General features: G+C 41.2%; 1 protein-coding gene across 1 annotated transcript in view; it reads right to left on the bottom strand.

Moving 5' to 3' along the window:
* Positions 1-16249, bottom strand: part of SNX7 (sorting nexin 7) — a 176654-nt gene that overhangs the window by 94920 nt on the left and 65485 nt on the right. The window lies entirely within an intron of this gene.

Here is a 16249-nt window from a genome sequence, read left to right as displayed (position 1 = left end):
AAGGTTGACTTAGAGAATAACAGTAACATTAATAACGCTGTAGCATTAACAGTATAGCAATACTAAGATATCAGAGTGCACTCTGTATACTAACAGGGGTCCCCTTTACACTAGATTGCAAGAGTCTCCTGGAGAGTGAGGCCTCACTAGTCTTCACCGGCAAGAAATCCTCAGTCAATCCAAGGAAAGTATTTGTAATCCAAGGTGATTGATAAACTGTAATCCCCAAGGTAGTTAGTAATTGTAATCCACACAGGTGAATGCGAGAATAGATACTAATGCTTCCCAATAGAAAAACAGCCTAGTACTGCAAAGAGGGCTTAAGGCCTTGTTCACCCACCACGCACTATATGTAACTGCAGTGTCCAGTGGCAATTTTGGAACTCAGTATGGACTTCTACTTAACAGTTTGGCAGTCCCGCCCTGGCTCAGTCTAAGTATAAGATAGATGCAGATGTAGATGCTGGATGGAGGTATACACAATCACAACATTTTCAAAATCACTACCACAACAGCTGCGGGGAAAAGACAGTTTAGAGAAAATGTTTTGGTCCCATTTGTGTGTAAAGCAAAGTATATCTAAAGTATATAAAATACTGGTAATGAAGCAGAACCTGAACACCTGCCATACTTAGGGAAATGGGAGATGGAATTCGGAGTCATTTGAGACGATGAAAGTAGGAGGAAGGTCTTGAGATTAGCTTGTTTCTCATCAATAGATGCTAAGACAATAGAGATGTACTACAAGCTTTTTCCCAGGTGGTATGTAACCCCGCAGAGGTTTGGAGGGGACATCCCCCCAACATGTTGGAGGGTGGTGTGATGTCCCTGGACCTTTGCGTACTTGTGGTGGGAACGCATAAAAATACAGCCTTACAGTGAGGGGATCATCAAGGCAATTAATCAGATTACGGGAGAACATATACAGGTAGAACCCTGGAGTTGCTTTTTCCGTGGCACAGAAAAAAAACGGTATTCCAATACAAGAACACTATAATGCTGCATTTATTAAATGTGGCTAAAAGATTAAAACCGAGATTCTGGCGAAGGCCAGAAGACGCAAGTATGAGAGAATGGGTTGTAAAGGTTGATTGGTTGCGATCCATCGAAGAAGCAATGCATACAGTAAAAGGACTCCCTAGGGAAATATTACACTATCTGGGGGAAGTGGTTGGAGTTCAAAAAAATCTATGGTGTATATGGTTTTGTTAGATGTCTGAGGTGGCTAACAGATGTGGGTTAAGACACCGGTTTTCCGGGTCTAAGAGAAGGGGGTCACAACCTTAGAACAGGTGTGAAAGAGAAAGCCGGACCTGTGGAATGAGGGGGATTTAGGAGAAGGGGGATCATTTTTTTTTTTTTTCCCTTTTAGGGAGGGGGTAGGGTAGGGGGTATAACATTGCAACATGAAATGTCTTGTATGGGTGATTAATTTTGTAAGAGTTTTTTCTGTGTTTAATTAATATAATAATATTAAAAAAGAGAATATATTAAAAAAAAATAGAATAGAGAGGGATTAGGTCCCTTTTTTTTTTTATCCAATATTAAAGAAAGTTTTGCATTTAGTTATACTTTAAGCTGATTACATTAGTAGATCTACAAAAGAAAAAAAAAAAAAAAGACATTAAAAGGATACGTTAATCTTTGCTACATGTTACACCCACATTTAACATGTCACAATACAACACCTGCCAGCACTCCCCGATCCCCCCCCCCCCCACTGTGACAGTAGGGGGGGGGGGGGATCTCCTCCCTACAGCCGCTGTTGCTATTTAAAATCAGCGTGGTCGTGCAGGGCTCTGCTGACACAAGCACGTAATTTATTCATAGAGTACTGTGGATGAATTAACTACAAGTACCATTATCCACTGTGACATATGGATTTGTAATTCTCAAAGAACTACGAGGGTGATGACAAGTGCTCTCGTAGTTCATTGGTTTTTCTTACAGTTCAGTAACGGTTCAGTAATCTGCTGATCGTGGGTGCAAAGCCTTACAGGCTGTAGTGTTAAAAAAAAAAAAATATATATATATATATATATATATATATATATATATATATATATATATATATATATATATATATATATAAGCACATTTTTTACTTTTTACAAGCAAAAAGATGTGCATTCATGACTTTTTTAATAAAAGGTGGACTTATCCTTTACTATATTTTAGATTCCCTATATATTATTATTGTGATCAGGAGGGTATCACCTTTTCTGCTCAAGGCATCCTTTAGAAATATTCTTGCAATGTCATCTCTTTGATGAACGGTGAAAGGATTCAAACTCGATTGACATCCAGAAACAGACAATTCTAGTTTGAAGGTTCATCTTTCGTTGCCGTGAAAATGAAAGTTAAAAATTCTAGGTCATATTAATATTCGTTTGCTCTAAAATATTCTGCTTTAATTAGAACTCTAATGAGGAGTTTGTTTTTAAGTTTGCTGCTAGCCTTCCCCTTCCATATGGCTGAAGAATTCTCGCCTGGGTAAATTATTAAACATATTCACAGTCAAAATCCTTACACGGAGCTGTGAAATTTTTTTACATTTCCCAAGTAACAGAAGGCTTCTCTGACATTATGGAAGATGGAGCACAAACTGTCATCCTTATTACGGGCTCATTTACAGTCCCTGCAGTCCTTGTGTGTGCTCTGTAAAACGAGGTACAGTTTGTGTAGAGCCTGTCTCCCCGTGTATTCGTATCCTCACAGAAAGGCATCAACATGACCTACGCCGTCTATAGCTCATGTACCAATCTTATAAATGGACACGAAGTTTAGAAGTAAACACTACATAGTCCCTTGGGTAACCACACAATACAGCCACAATGTGAAAGAGGGTTTAAAAACCCCTTACAGCTGCCTTTCCCAACTTTATTGTTCCTGAGGAACCCCTAAAACAATTTTCAGGTTCTCGAGTAGCCCCTGCTAAAATTGATTATACCTACAGTTCTTGATCAGTAAGCTGAAGGTTTTAAAGAATTCCAGATTTGGCTATATTATACACAGTTCTACTAGTTCAGCTTGGACCAATGTAATGATGTATATATACTACCTAGTGGATGCCCCTGGAAGCTTGAAATCACTGAAGTACCATATATACTCAAGTATAAGCCGACCCAAATATAAGCCGAGGCACCTCATTTTACCATAAAAAACTGGGAAAACTTATTGACTCGAGTATAAACCTAGGGTGGGAAATGCAGCAGCTACTAGACCCAACTGGACCAGCATGAGACCCAAAACAGGGTCTGCCAACATGGTACAGGAGATGCAGGTCTGTGGGCATGGCACAGGAGATGGTACAGGCATGGCACAGGAGATGGCACAGGCATGGCACAGGAGATTGTCCAGGCATGGCACATATGGTACAGGAGATGCAGTGTTGCGGGAATGGTACAGGAGATGCAGGGGCTGCGGAGGAGTCTCACTTACCTTTCTGCCTTACATTTAAAAATGGCGCCATCCAGCAACAACACTTCACTGCGCATGCGTCGTCTGCCCAGGAATAGCTGAACGTCTACAGGCTTTCCCGAGCGGCGCATGCGCACTGACCAGGGAAAAGGTAAGTGAGACCATGACTCGAGTATAAGCCGAGGGGTACTTTTTCAGCATGAAAAAGTTGGCTTATACGCGAGTATATACGGTGGATACCACTACTCCAGTGATGAGCACTTGCTTCTTGGTCCAATGCCAAGCAGCTGCCCTGCTGTATTCTGGGCACATGAGGTTGGCTACTTGGCAGGGGTGCCATTTGAATGCAAAGGATACAATATATGGATGAGGCAGAGAGGCACGGTAATGAAATCCTGCCCTGCACCTCGTCCAATCAGTGATTGCTTTGCATTCATACAGAAAATGCAAAGCATTCTGTGAATGGCACACGTGTCAAGAAGCCGACCTCCTGTATTCAGAATGCAGCAGGACAGCCAGAATCAAGTGGTGATCAGTGGCCCCTGAAGACGGCGAGGAAACATACTGGGGCGGAGCCTGAGTGGTTGACATCATAATGCATGCTAGCAGATGCCGTTTGGCTGATACATGCTGTATTTTGTCTTCCCCATGTGAGTACTCATTGGGCTCATACATGATGCCTGAAGGAGGTGTGATGGCTGTTTGTGGAAGTTCATCTGCTGATTGCCTTGGCTAGTACTAATGTATTTATGACATTTATTCTGAAGTCTGATATTTTTGGTAAAAGGCTGTATCTGGTGTTGGAGCACAGGAGTGACCACATGTGATATTTTATCGCTTAGCTACCCCAAACCCCCCCACGTACATGTATTGTGGTAGGGTGGCCGCTCTGCACTCCTGATGTGATTATACACAGTGGGGTACCCCGGACTCTGTCCGCCAGCACCGAATAAACCGTACAGAGGCAGAAAAACAATCTGTGTAACCATGGCAGACTGTCGCTCTGTCAGAGGGGAAGGTACTGATCCTGTGTTTCTGCTAAGCAGGAACACGGATCTTTGCCATTCCCCTAGTAAAAGCAACCCCCCCCACAGTTAGTAAGCACAACTTAGGCAGACATTTAACCCTTTGATCGCCCCTGATGTTAACCCCTTCCTAGCCAGTGTCATTAGTACAGTAACAGTGAATATTTTTAGCACTGTTCACTGTATTAGTGTCCCTGTCCCCACAAAAACCATCAGTTAGTGTCCGATTTGTCTGCCACAATATCGCAGTCCCACTATAAGTTGCTGATCGCCACCATTACTAGCAAAAAAAAAAATTTAAAAATAAAAATATCCCATAGTTTGTAGACGCTACAACTTTTGCGCAAACCAATCAACGTACGCCTATTGTGATTTTTTTTTCTTTTTTACCAAAAACATGTAGCAGTATACATATTGGCCTAAATTGATGAAGAAATTAGATTTTTTTACATGTTTTTATCCGGTATGTTTTATAGCAGAAAGTCAGTCTTTTCTGTTTATAGCGCAGAAAAAAAAAGGGCGCAAAAAATGGGTGATCAAATACCACCAAAAGAAAGCTCCATTTGTGGGGGATAAAAAGGACAAAAAAATTGTATTCGGGTACAGTGTCGCACGACCACACAACTGTCAGTTAAAGTAACGCAGTGCCGTATGGCAAACAAAAATGGCCTGGTCATGAACGGGGGTAAACCTTCCGGAGCTGAAGTGGTTAATCAGCACTTTTCACTGTGGATGGAATTTTTTCTTCATTGTGGAGTTATTCACATATATTTTTTTAACTGTTTGTGGTTTGGATGCTGTGGGATATTCTACACATGAATGTATTTTACTGATGTTATACAGTTATTTATTTGGAGATTATGTATTGAGTTTTGCAAAAATTTGATTCTTTACAGCATTTTTGCTGATACACAGTTGAAGGGGAAGCGCAACAGGTTAGGTTTGATTTAGATCACTAGAGTAAGTGTCTACTTCAGTGTTTTTCAACTTTCATGGGAATTGGCTGCGTATGGTATACACAGTTACATTGGTCCAAGGTGGACCAATAACTATATAAAAATATCCATACCTGAGAATTCTTTATTAAAAAATAAAATAAGTAATGGGGATACCTAGTGTATTTGACACTGGCAAATAATTTGTTTGCTAACTCCCTACAAAAAATATTCTTAGTAATATTCTTGAAATAAATAAATAAAACATAATAAATAATGAAATGAAGACAGGTAAATTTGTGGTGTCCTGTAACTATTGGTTGTTGTAGAATGGACCCCATAAATCCAGCAATAGACGGTTCGAATCTCAACAGATTCAGCAAAAACCAGCTGAGATTCAAACCGTGTATGGGCAGGCTGAATGTACCCAAGGTAATTGATTGATCAACTTGGGTACAAGCAGCCTGAGGGATATAGCCCCTAGCAATAACCACTGTGTTCTGCCAGCAGGGACAGCTCATATGGGAGGGATTTCCCCCATCAACACTAGCTGTGCTGATGGGGGAATTAAACAATTTAAAGAAATGTGCTCCTTCTATGGCCGGCCTTACACTGGGGGTTGGTGGAAAGTTGCCTCTTTGCATTGCTGTTCAGTGTGGGTGAGAAATCAATCCACTATTGTTCACTGTTCAAGGAACTTCTAGCATTCACAGGAGGAACTCTAGTTGAAAAACACTGTCTTAGGCTGGCCATAGACAGTTTGAATCTCAGCCGGTTCATCAGGGACCGGCTGAGATTCAAACCATGTGTGTGGGCAGGCTGATTGTACCAAAGTTGATTGATCGATCAACTTGGGTACATCCAGCATGTTGGAATTTCCATGCAATTATTGCCAGTGGCAGGTGCCCGCTCCTTAACAACCAGTAAAAACACACCCTGGGTGCAATTTTGTTTTGGTGCATTTTTGTTGCGGTTTCCAGTGATTTCAATGGAAGGTGCATCTTTGGTGTGCTTTTTAAAAAAGAGCACCAAAGATGCAGCATCCAGGACTTTTCAAGTTGCAGTGCAAATGCAGCTCAGCAATGTGAAAAGTCTCATAGGATTTAAAGGGAAATCATTTTTAGGCACTTTTGCTCCACTGGAAAGATGTCCAGCATATCAGTGAGAAAGGGCACAAGGAGTGCATGACTTGTATCTTTGCACGGTTCTCTTTCTTTGCTTGCTATGCAGGGCCGAACTGGAAAGCTGTACACGCTCGACCCTTCTCGAGCAGATGGCGCATGCGCAGTGTCGTGATGGCGCCAGGCGGCGCCCTTTTTAAATGTAAGGCGCCTCACCGATCGGTAAGTAAGACCCCTCCGCAGCCTCTGCATCTACAGCACCATGCCCGCAGCCCCTGCATCTCCCGTACCATGCCCACAGCCCCTGCATCTCCTGTACCATGTCTGCAGCCTTTGACATGTCCTCCTGTACCATGTCTGCACTTTTACTACTTTTAACCGGAATTTGCATATTTGCATATATATATATATATATATATATATATATATATATATACACACACACATACATACATATATATATATATATATATATATATATATATATATATATATATATATATATATATATATATATATATATATACACACACACACACATACATACATATATATATACACACACACACACATACATACATATATATATACACACACACACATACATACATATACATATATATATATATATATACACATATATATATATATATATATATATATATATATATATATATATATATATATATATATATATATAGATATACACATATGCACACATACATACATATATATAGATATATATATAGATATACACATATGCACACATATACACACACACATACATATATATATATATACACACACACATATACATATATATATATATGTGCTTTCATATCTGTCTTATCTATATATAATACACTCTTCAAATTTCCTTTAAAATGCATGGGTTTCCCCTTTTATAAAAGTAATGATGTTATGCTATTGGGCTGGTATATTAATGCTATGGGACTGGTAAGAAATTATTTCCAGGGTTGAATTTTTTCCCCAGTCCAGCCCTGTTGCTACGTAACCAGTTTCTTACATAACCTCAAATACATATTGGAATGTAATTCATAGCAATGAAAAACGCATCTATTCTGCCATTGTTACATCCGGTTTTTTGTGTTTGATACATAAAGAAGGTGTTCCAGCATCCTCAACAGGTATGTTCCAGGATCACCAGAGTACAGATGAAACAGAGCAAGCGGACAGGATATGTTGTGGTACAAACTATGCTCAATGTATAAATCTCAGGGAATAATTTAAAGTTTGGGAAGTATCTTTAAGCAGTTTTTTTTAGCACTACTGATAAAACTGTATAACTTAAACATACATAGCCTGCATATAACCAATGCAAACTGACAGCACTGAAGTTTTCTGTCACTAATTACAGCTCCTTCCTCTCAATATTTTTAGCTAAAATAGGTCTGTGCACTTTTGTGCAGCTATAAGAATACGAAACTATGTGCTGTCATGGTTACTGCCATGAAATCTTTAAGCACTGCATCTCAAACCGAATGTATAGAGCATTCTAATTAAAGCATCAGTCAGTTTCTAGCAGAGCCTGTTATACAGTGTGCTGTGGCATAACAGAATAGTCCTATCAATCAGTGGCACAACATGAGTCATCACACCAAGGTTATACTTGTACACCGAATATACAGCAATTACTTTTTGGTTAGTATGTCTCTAGCTTTAAAAAGCACAACTCTAGAAATTAGACAAAATCTAACCTTAAAGCATAACTCCACTTTTGTTGAGAAAAAAAAAAAAAAAACATTCCCCTCTGGGTGATCTCTGTACATTGCAGGGATTTTAACAAACTTTGTTGCAGATTCCTACCTTTTGTTATTCTGAAGAAATCATTGATTGTTTCCCTGCCTCTGTGCTGAGTAGGTCTAATGGGAGTGGTTTTGTAATTATCTATTAGCTGTGGCAGCGACAGGGCTCTAATGAGGAAAGCTGCTGGGTCTGCATCCCTTTAGACGTGCTCCTATTGGGAGTATCTCACTAAAAATTACATTTTTATTGCAGGGGATGCCAGAAATCTGACTTGTATCTTAGGCAGACTTCTGGGAAAATTGGTGAGACAATCACACAAGCAGGAAATGATGTTTCTGGGGTGTGGTCAGTACATATTCTGTGTACAGAACAGCTCCAGGTAGCCATATTGCATTGCATTTTCAGAAAATTACAACAGCTGCAGATTAAAAAGGAAAGGTAATTTAGAATAAAATTCAATTACAATATGATTTGTATCGCAATTGTATAAGCTATATTGTTTTTTCTTCATTTCCTTTTTTTTCCCCACAAAAGTGGAGTTACCCTTTAATAGTGGTGCACCGAAATTTCGTCAACCAAAGTTTTCGTCCGAAAATGGCTTATCCCATTTCGGCCGAAAACAGGTCAAAGATGCCAAAAATGAATGGTCGCCGCGAGGAAGGGGGGCGCAGCGCAGTTGAAGTGTATATGAACTAACACACCGGGTGGGCGGGCGGCCGTTAACAGCTGTAACAAAGTGAGCCCTTCACTTCTCTGTCAGGCGGGTATCTCCACTGACAGGGAAGTGAAGGGCTCACTTCGTTGCAGCTATTAGCGGCCGCTCGCCCGCCCGCCTGGTGTGTTAGTTCATATACATAGTCACGTAGTAGTGACATCACTGAGAGGCGGGCCGCCGACCAGAATCGGTATTTTGAAAGGAGGACCCAAGAGGAGCAGAGAGTTTGCCTGCCTGTGACATGGAGGAGCCGGCGCGCGGGAAGAAACAAGCACATTGTTAATCCCACAAGTAAGCACTAAGCAGATTGCCATCATTAACTCTTTGGAGGGGGGGGGGGGGGGCTGAGGCGAGGTTAATTACCAATGGTACAGTATATGTACTGTGACGGGTTGGCAAGTGGTTAATTTAATTGCCAATGGTATTTGTATTATGCAGCATGAGGGGGGTAATGTATTGCCACTGCTGGTCACTGATGCATTAGTGACCGATCAGTGCCAGTTAATTATCCCCTTTGTGCTGCATTAGTGCAACCAGTATCAGTGTCAGTGCAACCAGTGTTAAATTAATAAGCACAAAGGGGTCAATTAACTGCCACTGGTCAATCACTAATGCATCAGTGACCAGCAGTGGCAATACATTACCCCCTCATGCTGCATAATACAAATACCATTGGCAATTAAATTAACCACTTGCCAACCCGTCACAGTACATATACTGTGACAGGGTGGCAGCTACAGGTGTACGTCACTGCCTGTTTCTGGTGTATGCCCCTGTTCTATCTATTTTAAAATCATTTGGGGGAAAAAAGCCATTTTCAGTTTTCGGCCAAGGGCATCCTGAATTTTCGTTTTCTGTTTCGGCCCAGAATTTTCATTTCGGTGCATCCCTACCCTTTTAAGTCACAGCTCCACCCAGAACAGCAGAGGTTACCTGTTCTTTCATTCTATGGGTAATACTTCCCTTATTCCTTGCTGCAGCAGAGTCCCCTGCTCAGGTGAGTCTGTGTCTACAATCCAAGGAGGGTGTTGGACCTCGGCTCGCCACCGCAAAACAGCATATATGAAGAAATTGGTCGCACACCACCAAGAGATTCAGTGAAGAAGATCTTTATTGTACATAAGGTGCAAGGTACAGCAGGATGGATAAGGTAGAATTGTTTCAAATGAATTTCACGTGCTTGTTCACTACCAAGAGAGAGGGATTATACCCCTGGGCCAGGGGGCGTAGCCAGACTTTCTTTCTGCCTAGTGTCCTACTCCTGTAGGGGGCAGTATAACCCATGATTAAAAAGATCAGGAGCTGTGTCCGTCAATAAACGTAAAAGAGAAAATCCTGCAAGCAGCATGATTGGAGCGCTAAAAAAAAGTACCTCATAAATGCCCCTCTCAATCGAAATGAATGGGAAGCGCCTGAAAAGCGTAGAGTGTTTTACTGGCAGTTTAGAAGCACCTCTGTGTGAAAGGGCTCTAATTATTCATTAAACAGGTGTCCAGCAGACAGTTGATTATAAAAGGGCATTACTTAAAGAAAACCCCTTCCCATTTCATGCTGGCAGCAATGGCACCACATGGAAGGGAAATGTCAAGGCCTGAGAGAGAAAATAATTTCCTTACACAAGAAAGGTGAAGGCTACAATCAGATCAGCAAAAAAGTATTAATCAGAATACTGTAGCAAAAATGATACAAAAATGTAACAAAGATTGAACTGCAACCATCTCACAGAGACCTCCAGGCTGTCCACGGAAGTAAACACCTCGACAGGAGTGTCTTCTGAGAAGGGTTGAAGAAATATGGCATGCAAGTTCACCGCAGTTAGCTAAAGAAGTAGAAAGCCAAACTGGGGTGATTGTTTCCCGTGACGCAATACAGCGTACACTGCAGAGGAATGGCATGCATGGGTGTCGTCCACGAAGGAAGTCTCTCCTAAAGCCCATGCACAAAAAAGCCCACCTAGAATTTACCAGGACAGATAAGAACTGAAGATCCCGGGAGCCAAACATCAGAACAAGACCTGCTGTGTGTAAACAAGGATGGGATCCCCATGAGTAATCTCCAGTGGGCAGAGTTAAATGCATTGGGGGTATGGTCTAGCGGGGTCCGGGCTGAGACTGCCACTTCTTGTTCTGATGTGCGGCCCATGGGATCTTCTGCTTTTATCGGTCATTGTCTGGAGAGTGGGCAGGCTCCAATACAGCCAGCACTCACAGCAGCAGGCACAGGACTACACTTCCTAGCAGCCTGAGCGGCTCACGTACATACCATAGAATTTGCCAGGGCCCATGCTGAAAAATACGATTACTACTGGGACTCTGTACTCTGTTGTGATGAGACCAAGATACATGTTTTGGAGCTGATGGATTCAAAACCGTATGGCGTTGCATAGGTGAGGAGTACAAAGAAAAATGCATGGTGCCTACAGTGCAACATGGTGGTGGCAGTGTCCTTCTGTGGGGCTGCATGAGTGCTGTTGATGTCGGAGAGCTGCATTTCACTGATGGTATCATGAATTCACAGATATACAGCTCTATAATGAAAGAAGATGCTACCAAGGCTCTGTGCCCTTCGTCGTCATGCACTTTTCCAACATGGCAATGATCCAAAACACACATCTAAGGCCACTGTTGCATTTCTAAACAAAAACAGGGAGAAAGGGATTCAGTGGCCAAGTATGTCTCCTGATCTGAGCCCAATCGAACACCTATGGGAAATTCTCAAGAGACAAGTTGAGCATCACTCACCATCCAGTCTCTAAAATAGGTTGTTCTTGAAACATTGAAAAAGATGTTGCAATATGTCACCAACTTCTTCATTCCATGGCTAGAAGACTTGGTGCTGTCCTTACAAACCATGGAGGTAATACAAAATACTAGATGTAGTAGTTTTTGTTGTGGGGTGTATTCATTTTTGCATCAACTAATTTGAGTAAAACTGAAGATTTTTTTAATATAAGTTATAATATTAACCTTACTTTCATGTAATGAACTAAACAAATGTTCTATAAAACTAGGTTTTGTCAAAATTTTGGAAATTATTCTTGTGTTTGAGATATTGATTAAAATCTTACTTTTCAAGAAGGGGTGTACTCATTTATGCTGAGCACTGTAACTATATAGGACAATTCACACCTATGCTTTGCAGTATAAGACACATTACTGCAGTGCACCATACATGCAGTGCATTGCCATTCATTTTCAATTGCTCTCAATGCACTATCATGGCTCCTGCGCCGTGGCGCACGCCAAAACTAAGCAGGTCTGAGTTTCAGGAAATTAGAAAACCAAATACATTTTATGAATAAAACACCTCAGAGGGAGGAACCCCAAACAATAAAATGTAAGTGCGATGGGAGTTGAGTACGCAGCCTTTATCTGAACATTGGAAGCTTAGCTTGCACCTGAAGTCAGTGCAAGACGAGGAGGAAGCATAAAAGGAGAATAATGTTTTTATTTATTTTTTTATGTGGTGCATTGGCATCCTATTTAAATGAATGGAACACCTTGATGCAATGCACATCAACACATGCTGCCCTGCAAAAATGTTGGATAGCTGTTAAAAAAAATTAATTGCATTTCTTAAAGGGTAACTCCACTTTCATGGGGAAAAAATATAGCAAATAAAGAAACAATATAGCATATACAACTGCGACACAAATCATAATGTCAATGAATGTTATTAAAAATTACCTTTCCTTTCAATCTGCAGCCATTCCATTGTAATTTTCTGAAAATGCAATGCAATATGGCTACCTGGAGGTGTTCTGTACACAGAATGTGTACTTACCACACCCCAGAAACATAATTTCCTGCTTGTGTGATTGGCTCACCAATTTACCCAGAAGTCTGTCTAAGATACAAGTCAGATTTCTGGTATCCCCTGCAATAAAAATGTCATTTTTGGTGAGATACTCCCAATAGGAACCCGTCTAAAGGGATGCCGGCCCAGCAGCTTTCCTCAGAGCTCTGCAGTTGCCACAGCTGATAGATAATTATGAAACCCCTCCCATTTGACCAACTCAGCACAGAGAAAAAAAAAAACACGGATTTCTTCAGAATAACAAAAGGTAGGACTCTGCAACAAAGTCTGTTAAAATCCTTGCAATGTACTTAGATCACCCAGAGGGGAATATTTTTTCCTTTCAACAAAAGTGGAGTTACACTTTAAAGTTAATTAAGGGACACAGAATCAACTGGGCTTTACTGCCTCCTTGACTGGGCTTTACTGCCTCCTTCAGAAAAAGCCAAGCACAAAAGCTGTTGGCTAGCCAAGTAAAAACCCCTCCCATGTTTTTATAGTCTAGGTCAGGAGTTCCCAAACTGTGGGTCGGGACCCACTGGTGGGTCGCGAGCTGCATTTGAGTGGGTCGCGATGAGCTGGAAATCACTGAAAGTGGGCCTACCTAAATTGTGCAGTGCGAGCCCGCGCAAATTACAGAGAGCCAGAGCAGTCAAATCGCGATGTATTCAGAACCCCGCCCAACGCAGTTTACAGAGGCTGGTCTGCATTTCCCGCAAGGAGGATACTTGCATCAGTGAGTACGTATGTGGGCTGTTATGTAGGATATGTTCATGGGGTACAGAGCCAGCTCCTCCATCCTGCTGGCAGCAGTGGTGGTGGCTAGACTGGAGGTGGGATTCTCTCAGCTATAGCGGGCAGAGACAGCAGCCTCTGTGTCATAGGAGGACCAGGTGGCCCGGCGGGGTCAGGAGGAGTTCATGGCAGCTTCTGTGACCTCAGAGGATCTGAAGGAGAAGAGCCAGGACACCAAGACCAGCATAGACTCATCATGTTGACTCTAGGTGAGGTGTGCTGGGCCCTGGAGAGGGCAAAGTGGACCGCTGGGAGAGGAAGGAGGGTGAGTGCTATATAGCCTTATATTTATTTATTTATATAAATTAGTAAGTGTATTCAATAATAAATTGAAAAGAAGTAAATTGATATTTTTAATTTAACATCCTCCTACCTTTAAAATATGCATTATTATTATTTGCATTTATATAGCCAGCAAATTCTGTAGCGCTTTACAATATTCAATTACAAGCAAGTGGGTCCCAAAAAGTAACTGTATTCAGAAGTGGGTCTCGGCCCAAAAAAGTTTGGGAAGCCCTGGTCTAGGTAATACTGCCAGAAAGAGGTATACTGTACCTGGCCCCTTGTGGTTTCCATGCTATCCTTATCAGCTTTGTTGAAAAATCCTATTTACAGAGCTCAGTAGCTCAACCTGAAATTTACACACACGTAAAAACTGGAGAAGTGATCCTTTTCCATCCTTCTTCGCCTCTACAGATGAATTTGGTTTACTTTTTTTACAAAAAAAAGATATGAAAAATAAATAAATAAACTACACATATACCTGTATATCAGTTTAACCACTTAACCCTAGGTGGACGTCATATGATGTCCTGGACTTTGAGTGAAGATATCTGGATGATGCCTACAGCATCATATTTTTTACTTGAAAGCTTGATATTAAATGTTTTTTTTTCTCAGGCTTAGCATAGAGGAGAGATGTGGGGACTTCTAGACCTCAGATCTCTTTGTAAAGAGGACATCTCATGCCCTATTCCTATTACAAGGGATGTGTACATTCTTTTGAAATATGAATAAAATTGATCAAAAAATAGAAATTTAAAGGGAAAGTGTAAAAAATAAAAATAAAAAAATATTTAAGTCGCCTCATTCCCTTGTGCTCGCACGCAGAAGTGAATGCATACATGGGTTGCACCCGCATATATAAATGGCGTTCAAACCACACACGTGATGTATCGCTGCAAACGTTAGAGCGAGAGTAAAAATTCAAGCACAAGACCTCTTCTGTAACTCTAAACTGGTAACCTGTAAACATGTTTAAAGCGTCGCCTATAGAGATTTCATAGTACTAAAGTCTGACACCATACCACATATTCAGTATCTATTTACTCGGCGTAACATCTTTTACATTATACAAAAAAACTGGGGTAAATATTGTGTTTTGTTAATTCATGAAAGTGTTTGTTTTCCAAAAAAAATTGTGTTTAAAAAAATTGCTGTAGAAATACCGTGTGACATTTTATTCCCTAGGGTCTCTGCTAAAGAAAAAAAAAATATATATATATATTATATTATATATATATATATATATAAATGGATTTTTGTAAAATCTTACCGTAAAATCCTTTTCTCTTAGCTCATTGACAGACGTAGTCCTCGGTGATACACCACCTTCGGGTTATGTTGCCTCCACAGGAGCAGGACTAGACAGGAAATTAAAAAGCCCTGGCCACACCCCAGGGGCAGTCCCAGAGGGTATATCCTCTCTCTCTCTGCCTCAGCAAATCAGTTATGTGAAAAAGCAGTCTTTAGAGATTTTAACCCAACTCAAAAAAACAGAGGGGCGGGGACTACGTCTGTCAATGAGCTAAGAGAAAAGGATTTTACGGTAAGATTTTACAAAAATCCATTTTTCTCTAGCGCTCATTGACAGACGTAGTCCTCGGTGATACACCACCTTCGGGACGTCCCAGAGCAGCATCACAACTGAGGGGTGGGAAAATGGAAATCAAATCCCAATCTAGAAGGCCCAACCGGTGCCAACTAGAAGTTTACAATGCTCATCCTTAATGATGAGACTCAACAAAAAAAGAGAAAACAAAATTTTTTTTTTTTTTCTTTCAAACAAAAAAAAACCCTTGAGGTAGACCACCGGTCTCCTCAAATTGCGGCCTGCAAAACCTTGCGGCCAAATGAGGCATCCACCGATGCCGTCACATCAATTTTATAGAATCTTGTAAAGGTATGTACTGACGACCAGGTGGCCGCCTTACATACCTGGACCACTGACGCCTGATGGCGAAAGGCCCAGGAAGTACTGAGCGCTCGAGTGGAGTGCGCCCTAACAGGGAACGGAGGACTCTGACCCTTAATAGAATAAGCCTGTACCACCGTTTGTCTAATCCATTTGGCAATGGTCGCGGCAGATGCAGGCAAACCCTTTCTGGGGCCATCCGTGATCACAAAAAGTGAATCCGTCTTACGGAAAGATTCCGTAGCTTTCAGGTATACCCTGATTGCCCGAACCACATCTAAGGAATGCAACGCATGTTCCCGATGATGCTTGGGCTGAGGACACAAGGAAGGTAGTACAATATCCTCATTCAGATGAAAATCTGAAACCACCTTCGGAAGAAAAGATGGCTTAGGATGAAGTACTACCTTATCCCTATGAATCACTAGGTATGGGGACTGGCATGATAATGCAGCCAGTTCTGACACCCTGCGAGCAGAAGT

The sequence above is a fragment of the Pelophylax lessonae genome (genome assembly GCF_965119305.1).
Source record: "Pelophylax lessonae genome assembly, chromosome: 8".
NCBI lineage: Eukaryota > Metazoa > Chordata > Amphibia > Anura > Ranidae > Pelophylax > Pelophylax lessonae.
The sequence above is the reverse complement of the archived record's forward strand: the minus strand, read 5'-3'. Positions and strand labels throughout refer to the sequence as shown.